The sequence below is a fragment of the Leucoraja erinacea genome, chromosome 1 (assembly GCF_028641065.1).
Source record: "Leucoraja erinacea ecotype New England chromosome 1, Leri_hhj_1, whole genome shotgun sequence".
Lineage (NCBI taxonomy): Eukaryota > Metazoa > Chordata > Chondrichthyes > Rajiformes > Rajidae > Leucoraja > Leucoraja erinaceus.
The window spans coordinates 132085255-132098342 of record NC_073377.1 but is presented as its reverse complement, the minus strand read 5'-3'; positions in this window follow the sequence as shown (position 1 = coordinate 132098342).

The following is a 13088-nucleotide window of genomic DNA, read 5'->3' as shown; positions in this document are numbered from 1 at the left end:
CCTTGTCATTCCCTGTCATGTAACTTTCTCCAATTCAAAAATCGCCCTCTATCCCCTATCACTCCCTACACACATATTGGAGGGTAATTTTTTGTGCACCATTTATCACCTTCTCCCTCTCTCCAAAAGCCTCTCTCCTCCTTTTCGATCCTTCCTGGAAGACTGCTTCTTTGACTAACTTTTTTGGTCACTTTTTCAAGTACATTATTTGGCTTCAATCCTTCCTTTTCTGACTACACAGAGGAGTCACACCTCAGGGCTATTTGCAGATGCTCCATTTTGTTTGCAGTCTCTAGGGACTCCATACATAATTTAACCCATGATCTTCCTCTTCCCGAGGTGATAGTATAACTTCTAGGATGAGTGGCTTCCACTCTGGTCTTGTGGCGTCTGAAGTTTATAATGAGGTTTAAATGAGAATGGTCGAATCTTCCACGGATGGGATAGGGAGGCCTTGGCCTAATGGGACAGGTGGATAGGTAGTTTGTGTGGTGGTGAGTTCCTTCCACCATTTACAATTGGTTTATTTGTGCTCTGGAGGTAATTCTGGAGGCTTTCGGCAAGGTCCCACATAAGAGACTAGTATACAAACTTAAAGCACACGGCATTGGGGGTTCAGTATTGATGTGGATAGAGAACTGTCTGGCAAACAGGAAGCAAAGAGTAGGAGTAAACGGGTCCTTTTCACAATGGCAGGCAATGACTAGTGGGGTACCGCAAGGCTCAGTGCTGGGACCCCAGCTATTTACAATATATATTCATGATCTGGATGAGGGAATTGAAGGCAATATCTCCAAGTTTGCGGATGACACTAAGCTGGGGGGTAGTGTTAGCTGTGAGGAGGATGCTAGGAGACTGCAGGGTGACTTGGATAGGCTGGGTGAGTGGGCAAATGTTTGGCAGATGCAGTATAATGTGGATAAATGTGAGGTTATCCATTTTGGTGGCAAAAACGGGAAAGCAGACTATTATCTAAATGGTGGCCGATTGGGAAAGGGGGAGATGCAGCGAGACCTGGGTGTCATGGTACACCAGTCATTGAAGGTAGGCATGCAGGTGCAGCAGGCAGTAAAGAAAGCGAATGGTATGTTTGCTTTCATAGCAAAAGGATTTGAGTATAGGAGCAGGGAGGTTCTACTGCAGTTGTACAGGGTCTTGGTGAGACCACACCTGGAGTATTGCGTACAGTTTTGGTCTCCAAATCTGAGGAAGGACATTATTGCCATAGAGAGAGTGCAGAGAAGGTTCACCAGACTGATTCCTGGGATGTCAGGACTGTCTTATGAAGAAAGACTGGATAGACTTGGTTTTTACTCTCTAGAATTTAGGAGATTGAGAGGGGATCTTATAGAAACTTACAACATTCTTAAGGGGTTGGACAGGCTAGATGCAGGAAGATTGTTCCCGATGTTGGGGAAGTCCAGGACAAGGGGTCACAGCTTAAGGATAAGGGGGAAATCCTTTAAAACCGAGATGAGGAGAACTTTTTTCACACAGAGAGTGGTGAATCTCTGGAACTCTCTGCCACAGAGGGTAGTTGAGGCCAGTTCATTGGCTATATTTAAGAGGGAGTTAGATGTGGCCCTTGTGGCCAAAGGGATCAGAGGGTATGGAGAGAAGGCAGGTACGGGATATTGAGTTGGATGATCAGCCATGATCATATTGAATGGTGGTGCAGGCTCGAAGGGCCGAATGGCCTACTCCTGCACCTAATTTCTATGTTTCTATGTTTCTATTAGTGGGTCAGGCAGGATCTGTGGTGGAAAAGGGATGATTGACATTAAGGATCAAGAATCTGCATCCAGAATGACCCGAAACGTTGACCATCTCTTTGCCTCAACATATGTTACTTGATCACTTGACATTCCCCAGCAGACTGAAGAAGGGTCCCAACCTAAAATGTCACCCATCCATGTCCTCCGGAGATGCTGCCTCACGCACTGACTTACTCCAGCACTTTCATTTTGACACAAGATTGCAGTAGCTGCAGTTCCTTGTCTCCTCCAGCAGTTTTTTTTTTGCACCATATGACAGTATCTGTGGTCTCTTATGTCTCCATCTTCTTTGGGCTCCTGATGCATTGAATTGAGAATCTCAAAACCATACTGTATGCTCTTTCTCCACCTTGAATGACCATGGGCCATTGTTCCCAAGAACCAGCAGGGATGATTTTCCCAGTAGGCTTTGAGTACCTCCTTAAATCTTTTCCCATGTCCACTAGCTAATATCATCCCCAGACAGAACTCGGTAAAGAATGGTTGTTCTGGGAATCTTGTGTTAGGCATGTAGTATAAATGACATTCTAATGGACTCAACTTGATGTGAATTAAGTCAGTTTGGACCTTAATGTTTGAGATATTGGCCATTGTCCTGAGTGATGACAATATGTTTGGTCCACTTATTCTTAGAGTAGTTTTGAAAGATTTTGATCGGTGGTATCTTTTCGAGCCTTGAGGTGCATACCTGAGGTAGTTCCGTTTTCAGAAGCTGCCTGGTGGATCTGTAAGTTTTGTACAAAGTATGATCTCTTGATCTTCAAGTACCCATTTCTTTAATTCAGCCATTCCTAGCTGTCTTTACTGAGACTTTGGTCTCCGTGGTATGTAATGTAGTCTATGTTTACTGAGGTCCTATCATAAATCTATGTTGTAGGAGTGTGAGAGGGTGGTGTTCATAAGATCATAAGTGTTAGGAGCAGAATTAGGCCTTTTGGCCCATCAAGTCTAATCCACCATTCAATCATGGGTGATCTATCTCTCCCTCCTAACCCCATTCTCCTGAAATAGAAACTTACAAAATCTTATAGAAACTTACAAAATTCTTAAGGGATTGGACGGGCTAGATGCAGGAAGATTGTTCCCGATGTTGGGGAAGTCCAGGACAAAGGGTCACAGCTTAAGGATAGAGGGGAAATCCTTTAGAACTGAGATGAGAAAAACATTTTTCATGCAGAGAGTGGTGAATCTATAGAACTCTCTGCCACAGAAGGTAGTTGAGGCCAGTTCATTGGCTATATTTAAGAGGGAGTTAGATGTGGCCCTTGTGGCTAGAGGGATCAAGGGGTATGGAGAGAAGGCAGGTACGGGATACTGAGTTGGATGATCAGCCATGATCATATTGAATGGCGGTGCAGGCGCGAAGGGCCGAATAGCCTACTCCTGCACCTATTTTCTATGTTTCTATGTATGTTTATCCCCATCACCTCTGACACCTGTACTAATCAAGAATCTATCTATCTCTGCCTTCAATATGTCCACTGGCTTGGCCTCCACAGTCTTCTGTGACAAAGAATTCCACAGATTCACCACCCATTGACTAAAGAAATTCCTCCTCATCTTCCTAAAAGAATGTCCTTTAATTCTGAGGCTATGACCGCTAGTCCTAGATTCCCCCACCAGTGGGAACATCCTCTCCACATCCATTTTATCCAAACCTTTCACTATTCTGTACATTTCAATGAAGTCCCCACTCATTCTTCTAAACTCCAGTGAGTCCAGGCCCAGTGCTGTCAAACGCTCATCATACATTAGTCTACTCATTCCTGGGATTATTCTTGTAAACCTCCTCTGGACCCTCTCCAGAGCCAGCAGATTCCTTACTCAGATATAGTGTCCAAAACTGCTCACAATATTCGAAATGCACCGTGACCAACGTTTTATGGAGCCTCAACATTACATCTCTGTTTTTGTATACAAGCACTCTCGAAATAAATGCTAGCGTTGTGTTTGCTTTATTACCAATTCGACTTGCAGATTAACTTTTTGGGAAACCTGCACCAGCACTCCCAAGTCCCTTTGCACCTGTGATTTCTGGATTCCCTCCCCATTTAGAAAATAATCTGCACCTTTATTCCTACTACCAAAATGCATGACTCCAGAACAGGAGTGTCCAGAACCAGGGGCCACAATCTTAGAATAAAGGGGAAGCCATTTAAGGCTGAGGTGAGAAAAAAAAAATTCACCCAGAGAGTTGTGAATTTGTGGAATTACCTGCCACAGAGGGATATGACCAGGGATATGGGGAGAAGGCAGGCACTGGTTATTGATTGGGGACGATCAGCCATGATCACAAGGAATGGCGGTGCTGGCTCGATGGGCCAAATGGCCTCCTCCTGCACCTATTTTCTATGTTTCTGTTTCCACAATTTGCTACACTATATTCCATCTGCCACTTCTCTGCCCACTCCCAACCTATCCAAATTCTTCTGCAGAGTCCCTGCTTTCTCTACACTAACTGCCACTCTAGCTATTTTTGTATCATCTGCAAACTTGGCCTCAAAGCTTTCAATACCCTCTTCCAAATCTTCAATATACAATGTGAAGAGCAGCGTCCCCAGCACCGAGCCCTGCGGATCTCCACTACTCTTTGGCAGCCAATTAGAAAAATCCCTCTTTATTGCCACTTTGCATTCTGCCATTCAGCCAACCTGATGTACTGCAAGGATAGGTTTGTAGAGGATCGTTTTATTCACATAGCCTCAGGATGACACACACACACACATACACCTCTTCTATCAATTTATAGTTTAGTTTATTGTCACATGTACCAAGGTAAAGCGAAAAACTTTTGTTGCGTTCCATCCAGTCAGTAGAAAAACAATACATATGTAAAAAAGAACTGAAGCAGTGTCTCGACCTGAAATGTCACCCATTCTTTCTCTCCAGAGATGCTGCCTGTCCCACTGAGTTACTCCAGCATTTTGTGTCTATCTGCGAAGGACAATACATGATTACAATCGAAGTGATAGAAGGGAATAGCATCTAGTGCAAGGTAAAGCTAGCAAAGTCCAATCAAGGATAGTCTGAGGATCACCAATGAGATGAATAGTAGTTCAGGTCTGCTCTGCACCTGTATAACGTCATAAACAGCTACTGTTAAACACTCACACCTATAGAAAAGAAAACATTATTACATTATATGTAAATTTAACTTTTATAATTGATCAACTTTGTTTAAAATCTAAACCAGTAAAAGCTTTAGTTCAACACAATCAAGCCTGATTGCACTAACAATATTTTAAGCTAGATTGACCATGGACAAAGTTGTCGTATATAATTTTCTTCTTGCATCTGCAATTGGCTTAGCTGACTTCAGTATCTACAGTATATGTTGAAGATCATCGCTGTAGAAATTACACATTTTTGTTTGAGTTAATTTATGCAATCTGGACCCAGATTTATGCATAAAAGGAGCAATTGATGGATTTCGGAAGAAGGGTTTTGGCCCGAAACGTCACCTATTTCCTTCGCTCCATAGATGCTGCTGCACCCGCTGAGTTTCTCCAGCAATTTTGTGTACCTTTGATTGATTTGAATGTTGACACAGGTCTCCAGGTTGTGCCTGCAGATTGGCAAACCATTTGGCTGCCTATTTATAGGATTTCAACAGGATTTATAAATGATGACGTAGAATGGGCAAGTTGCTAATACTGTTTTATTAAGGCAAGATTTGTTTTTCTCTTGTCCTTATTATTAATCATTAATTACCAGTAAGTTGATGACCTTTAAACAACATGTTTCATTAAAGAAATGTAATAATGCTTTGACTGTCTCAATTCCAGATCAACCGATGCCCCAGCATGGTGGCCTTTTGTGGTGATTTTTTGTCTTTTTCATATTTAACTAAAATGCATTGATATCTCACTGAAAATTAATATCTATACATAAATTAGCTTACTCCTTTTTCTTACAGAGAATTACCAACCTATTGAGTGATGTCAAATTATCATCACCTTCAACTCAAAACTTGAAAAAAATGTCTTAGCCTTGCCCATTATTACTGCTTTTTAAAGTGGTATAACATTGCAACATATCTCTCCCCAATCACTGTTAAATTACATGACCTTAAGAGAATCTGTGACAAATACATTCCCCTCAAGATTCAATCCCCATGTGACTCAGTATACTGGGTGGTTACACAGAAAAGCTGGAGAAACTCAGCGGGTGCAGCAGCATCTATGGAGCGAAGGAAATAGGCAACGTTTCGGGCCGAAACCTTTCTTCAGACTGATCAGGGGTGGGGGTGGGTGGGGACAAGAAAGGGAAAAGGAGGAGTAGCCGGAAGGCTGGAGGGTGGGAGGAGACAGCAGGGGAGCTGAGGAAGGGGAGGAGACAGCAAGGACTAACAGAATTGGGAGAAGTCGATGTTCATGCCCCCGGGGTGCAGACTCCCCAAACGGAATATGAGGTGCTGTTCCTCCAATTTCCGGTGCTGCTCGCTGTGGCCATGGAGGAGACCCAGGACAGAGAGGTCAGAGGCGGAGTGGGAGGGGGAGTTGAAGTGCTGAGCCACCGGGAGGTCAGCTAGGTTATTGCGGACCGAGCGGAGGTGTTCGGCGAAACGATCGCCCAACCTCCGCTTGGTCTCACCGATATAGATCTGCTGACATCTAGAGCAGCGGACGCAATAGATGAGGTTGGAAGAGATGCAGGTAAACCTCTGTCGCACCTGGAACGATTGCTTGGGTCCCTGAAAGGAGTTGAGGGGGGAGGTAAAGGGACAAGTGTTGCATCTGCTGCGGCCGCAAGGGAAAGTGCCCGGGGAGGGGGTGGACCGAGAGGGAAGGGAAGAATTGACAAGGGAGTTATGGAGGGAGCGGTCTTTGCGGAAGGCAGATATGGGGGGAGATGGGAAGATGTGGCCAGTAGTGGGGTCACGTTGGAGGTGGCGAAACTGACGGAGGATTATTTTTTGTATGTGATGGCTGGTGGGGTGAAAGGTGAGGACTAGGGGGACTCGGCCCTTGTTGCGAGTGCGGGGATGGGGAGAGAGAGCAGTGTTGCGGGGTATGGAAGAGACCCTGGTGCGAGCCTCATTTATGGTGGAGGAGGGGAACCCCCGTTCCCTGAATAGTGAGGACATTTCAGATGTCCTGGTGTGGAACGCCTCATCCGTGGAGCAGATACGGCGTAGACGGAGGAATTGGGAGTAGGGGATGGAGTCCTTACAGGAAGCAGGGTGGGAAGAAGTGTAGTCCAGATAGCCATGGGAGTCAGTGGGTTTATAGTGTATGTCGGTTAGAAGTCTATCACCTGCAATGGAGATAGTGAGGTCAAGGAATGGTAGGGAAGTGTCGGAGATGGTCCAGGTGTATTTCAGTGCCGGGTGGAAATTAGTGGTGAAGTGGATGAAGTCAGTCAGTTGTGTGCGGGTGCAGGAGGTGGCACCAAAGCAGTCGTCGATGTAGCGGAGGTAGAGGTTGGGGATGGGGCCCTGGTATGTATTGAACAAGGATTGTTCGACGTAACCTACAAATAGGTTGACTCAGTATACTCTTTATATTCATTCATCCTCTTCCTCCGAATCATTCATGTGCCATTTCAAAGGCTCTGTGATTTTTGCTTTGGGCAATTTGCTTTGTAATGATACTTCACATTGAAACCATCTCCTGATTCTTCCTTGGACATTTCTGTAATTCACTGCCTGTTATGACTGGCCCAATTTCACTTTCTGTTGATATAAGTACATTTGCTGCACTTGGCTTTATTCCCATATACCTATCTTTAATAATTTTATTAATGTCTGCATCTGGAATCATGAAAGCTGCATAACACAGAGCCATCACACCTCTTGTGTGTCAGAGCAAAAGGCGTCATATGTTTCATGCATTATTTATAAAGGCGCCAGCCGTTTGATCCTTGTCTAATTGCCTCATCATCCCCCACATCCCTCAATTGCTTTCGTCCTTGCATCTGCTTAACATTCCTCCTTAAATGTGTTTCACCTGTATTTGTGGCTCTAATTTAGTTTGCATTACACAGAAAGCACAACACAACATTTGTTATGATTGGATGCCCACAATGGCATTTATCTTTGCTGATGTCTAATATAAAACAACTGATGAGCCTTATTATTGGAGATTTACTATTACGAAAGTTAGTAATGGGTAGCACACTTATACAACACAAAATTCGGTAGAATTCATGAAATCCCAAGATTTTTATTTTTCAAAAGAAACGCTTTTTTCAACAATTTGGGATGGAATCCCAAACCAACTTGGCAGATAAAAAAAAACAATAATTGTCTGAAATATCTACTTATGGTATAACTTATCATGTACTGCAGCACAGATGTTTTCTGCAACTGCGGTTGATAATTGGCCAACATTTGTCATGCACGCCTCAGTCATGCACCCCTCAGGCAGGTAACTTGAAAACTACAGAGAGCAATTAAAAACAGATTAAAAGAATATGTCAGCATTTTCATGTCCAGCTTTATTGGCCAAGGGTGACTTAACTCCCCTTGGGCAGCCAAACTGAACTTAGTTCAGAACATCACTGCTGATCTAGTATTAAAAAAATAAGTATTCAACATTGGTTGCTGGGACTAAATGGTTGCCATTCATGGGGATCCCAACCTATAATTGCTCCATTGAAGACCTAACCCAATATTATTAACAAAACATAGAACAGTACAGCACAGGAACCCAGGCTGTGATCCACAATGTTTGTGCTGAACATGATGCCTACTTAGACACAAAATGCTGGAGTAACTCAGCAGGACAGACATGATCTCTGAAGAGAAGGAATGGGTGATGTTTCGGGCTCGAAACATCACCGATTTTTTCTCTCCAGAGATGTTGCCTGTCCCGCAGAGTTACTGCAGCATTTTGTGTCTACCTTCGATTTAAATCAGCATCTGTATTTCTTTCCTACACATGACGTTTAATTAAACTGATCTCATCTGCCTGTGCATGATACGTACCCCTCTATTCCCTACAGTTCTATGTGCCTATCTAAAAGCCTCTTAGATGCCACTTTCATACAGTATCTGCCTCCACAACCTTCCCTGGCAATGCATTCCAGGCCGACACCACTCTCTGTGTAAAAACCTGTCCTGCATAACCTTAAATGTTCCCCTTCTCATCTTATAGCTAAGACCTCTGCTGCTGGACATTTACACCCTCTGGTTGTTTATCCTAACTATCTTACTCATAATTTTGTATACTTCTATCAGGTCTTCCCTCAACCTCCATCCTAGGCTCAAAGAGCTATTTTTGAGAATTAGTCTTCAACTAAACTGTGTGATAGATATAAATTTGACAAATTTAAGCCTCTTGGTAATAAAATTAAAATGTCTAGATTATGTGAGGTAATATGATCAAAAAGATTGCAAAACACTTTGGAGATACAATACAAATATTAATTAACTTTGTATCTTCTTTCTACCTTTTGTAGGTTATGCCAACGTGGACTGGATGAAACAAATATGTATGTGTAGGATGCTGATAGAGTTGCTAGATTTCAACGGATAGCATAGAGCATCAAACACAATATACCGTGCCCACCAGCAGCATACACAATTGGAAACAGAAGGCACGGAGCACTTGTTTTTGAGTTATAATGAAGAATTCATGCTCACTGTGTACATTTGTAACATTTATCCATTTTTATTGTTGTATGTAATTACCTCTCCCTGGACACCGTGCCATATTTTGAGTTTCCCAAAATCAACAGCCTCTTTAAAACATTCATCATGTTCACTAAATGCTTACTTTCACCCTATTTCTAACTTCCCACTCTTCTCAGTTTCCTTCATCATGTCATCACCTCCTACAATAAGCCCATGTTTCCTTGGGCACCACCTTTCCCACCTGTGTCCAATTCTGTCACAGTTCTATTTAAAGTTAAAAAAAAAACAGCACAGTGGTGCAGCTGGTAGAACCACTGCCTCACAGTGCCAGAGACCCAGATCCTGACCTTGGGTGCTGTTCGAGAGAAGTTTACATGTTCTTCCTGTGACAAAGTAGGTTTCCTCTCACATCCCAAAGATGGGCGGGTTTGGTAGGTTAATTGGACTGTGTAAATATCCCCTAGTGTGTGGGGAGCCATCAGGCAATTGAACACTACAACCTCCAAATTATCTCTGATCTACAGAGACTAATGCCCCTGTACCACTTAGGAAACCTGAACAGAAACCTATGGAGACTTTGCGCCCCACCCATGGTTTCCCTGCGGTTCCCGGAGGTTGCAGTGGTTGCCGGAGGTTGCAGGTAGTGGAAGCAGGTAGGGAGACTGAGGAAAAACCTCTGGGTTTGACTTCTCTGCACCTACTCAGCAGAGGGGGACTGAGTAAGATGGCCAACAATCACAGCCGTAAGTGGTAGCGTTTTATCTAAAATCGATATACAGTGCAAACAGGAAGTGCATTAACAGTAGTGCCTTTCAACTTCAAACCAAAGCACCCGCCACCATTTGCAGTAAGTAGTGCCTTTCAACTTCAAACCACACCCAAGCCACCATTAGCAGTAAGTAGTGCCTTTCAACTTCAAGCCAAAGCTCCCAAGCCACCATTTGCAGTAAGTAGTGCCTTTCAAATTCATGCCACAATTTGCAGTAAGTAGTGCCTTTCAACTTCAAGTCAAAGCTCCCAAGCCACCATTTGCAGTAAGTAGTGCCTTTCAACTTCATGCCACCATTCGCAGTAAGTGGTGTCTTTCAACTTCAAGCCACACCCAAGCCATAATTTGCAGTAAGTGGTGTATTTCAACTTCAAGCCACACCCAAGCCACCATTTGCAGTAAGTAGGGCCTTTCAACTTCAAGCCAAAGCAAACAAGCCACCATTTGCAGTAAGTAGTGCCTTTCAACTTCAAACCAAAGCTCCCAAGCCACCATTTGCAGTAAGTAGTGCCTTTCAACTTCATGCCACCATTTGCAGTAAGTAATGCCTTTCAACTTCAAGCCATTGCACCCAAGCCACCATTTGCAGTAAGTACTGCCTTTCAACTACAAGCCAAAGCTCCCAAGCCACCATTTGCAGTAAGTTGTGACTTTTCTACTTCAAGACAAAGCTCCCAAGCCACCATTTGCAGTAAGTAGTGCCTTTCAACATCAAGCCATTGCACCCAAGCCACCATTTTCAGTAAGTAGTGCCTTTCAACTTCAAGCCACACCCAAGCCACACCTAAGCCGTCATTTGCAGTAATAGTGCCTTTCAACTTCAAGCCAAAGCTCCCAAGCCACCATTTGCAGTAAGTAGTGCCTTTCAACTTCAAGCCAAAGCAACCAAGCCACCATTTGCAGTAAATAGTGCCTTTCAACTTCATGCCACCATTTGCAGTAAGTAGTGCCTTTCAACTTCAAGCCACAATTTGCAGTAAGTAGTGCCTTTCAACTTCAAACCAATGCACCCACGCCCCCCATTTGCAGTAAGTAGTACCTTTCAACTTCAAGCCACACCCACGCCACCATTTGCAGTAAGTAGTGCCTTTCAACTTCAAGCCAAAGCAACCAAGCCACCATTTGCAGTAAGTAGTGCTTTTCAACTTCGTCAAAGCTCTAGTAATATAGATATATAGCTTCATCAAGCCCACTGTCGCCACATGGTCGCGGGGTGATGCCCCGCGACCATGTTTTAGTGGGTGATAGCCACCGAGATCAGTTTTAGTGGGTGATAGCCACCGTTCTCATCACCTCGCCAATCGGCTGTGCTAATCCCCCGATAACTGTCCCTTTCCCTTATTTTCATTTTAAGTAAATGCCTGAAGACCAAGGATCTTGGAAGATTTAAACGATTAAGTTGTCCTGAGCCGGATCGCGTGTGGGAAATGTTCGATGAGAAACGTGCTTGTGGGGGAAGTTGAGATAGAAGTGAGCCAATATGACAGTCTCAGCATCCAGAACAATTTGTGCAGACAGCAGGGCTCTGGCTATGTATAACACGGATAGACACCGTCACTGCTGTTCAATATATAAACTTGTGGGGACTGCTTTCGCTGGACACCTGTGCTTTAAAAAAAAAATCTGCTTCAAATAAATATCCGAAGACAGGAACCTTTCTTGAGTCTTAATTTTCCTGCCACTGGACAGTGCGGATACTGCAGGTTAGCTGTATTAAATGCATTTTCGACATGATATTTTCGATTGAAATGGGTTTATCGGATTGTAACCCCATTGTAAGTTGAGGAACACCTGTAATTGCCATTTTATTTCCCCGGAGCCCTTAAGATAGATGCCCCTTCACTAACTCAAATTTCATGTCATTTTTAATCTCGCTGTAGACTTGTGTCTCTCTATTCGGTAATCTAGGCCACAAAATCTCCAAGATTGATACATTGCCCCAACACTGGTCTATTGTTCTTCTCCCACTTTATTTGCCCCACCATTGGTGGTTATGCCTTCAGACCTCCAGCGACTGAACTCCTGAGTTCTCTTTCCTAATTTCATTTGTTGTCTGATTGTACTCTTGTGAATCAGTTTATCAGGTTAAACACACAATTAAAGTGTTCTTAAAAGGTTTCTATTAACTTTAGGAAAATTAAAGTTGAACTATCTAAACTACAGCCGTCTAAGTTCAACCTAGAAAAACAAATGTCAGCAATAACTGAACAATTGAAAGCAAAAATTATTTGTATTCCGTACAATATGAACGTTCATTTAAATGTACTATGAAAACCAGAACAAGGGGTTGCTACACAATTCTTTTTTTTACAATATTTGTAACAGAAACCTTGTCGATTGCCTTTCTGTTCTACTTTAATGGGTAAACTAAAGTCAGTTTGAGGCTAACCCTTCTTCATTCTAGACTTTCTATTGCAGCACTCAAGCATTGACTGTTGTGAAGTATAACTGAAATAGTATGAAGGACTAATGTCAATTATTGCCTTGACCACTTACTGCGACACATTCAATATTTAAACCTGGCTACAAATGAATACACTACAAAATGAACAACCAAGGATGAATAATTTGTTGACCACTTTAAATTAGGTGAGGAAAACCATTGTTTGAAGTTCAATGAAAAACCATTTGAAAACATGTAAAAGTTGAAAACATTTAGTTGTTTTCCAGCCAATAGCTGCATTACATTCAAATGATCTCTGCAAATGGTTAAAAAAAACTCATATCTTTCGATAAGACCTAATAAACTAATATCAAGCATACCTGAACAACGCAACATTAAGACAAGAAACAAAATATTTGTGAAACACAAAATGCTGGAGCAACTCAGCGGGACAAGCAGCATCTCTGGAGAAAAGGAATGGGTGACATTTTGGGTGGAGACCCTTCTTCAGACTGATGTCAGTGGAGTGGGCGGGACATTGATAGAATGTAGTCAGAGACAGTAAGACTGGTGGGAGAACTGGGG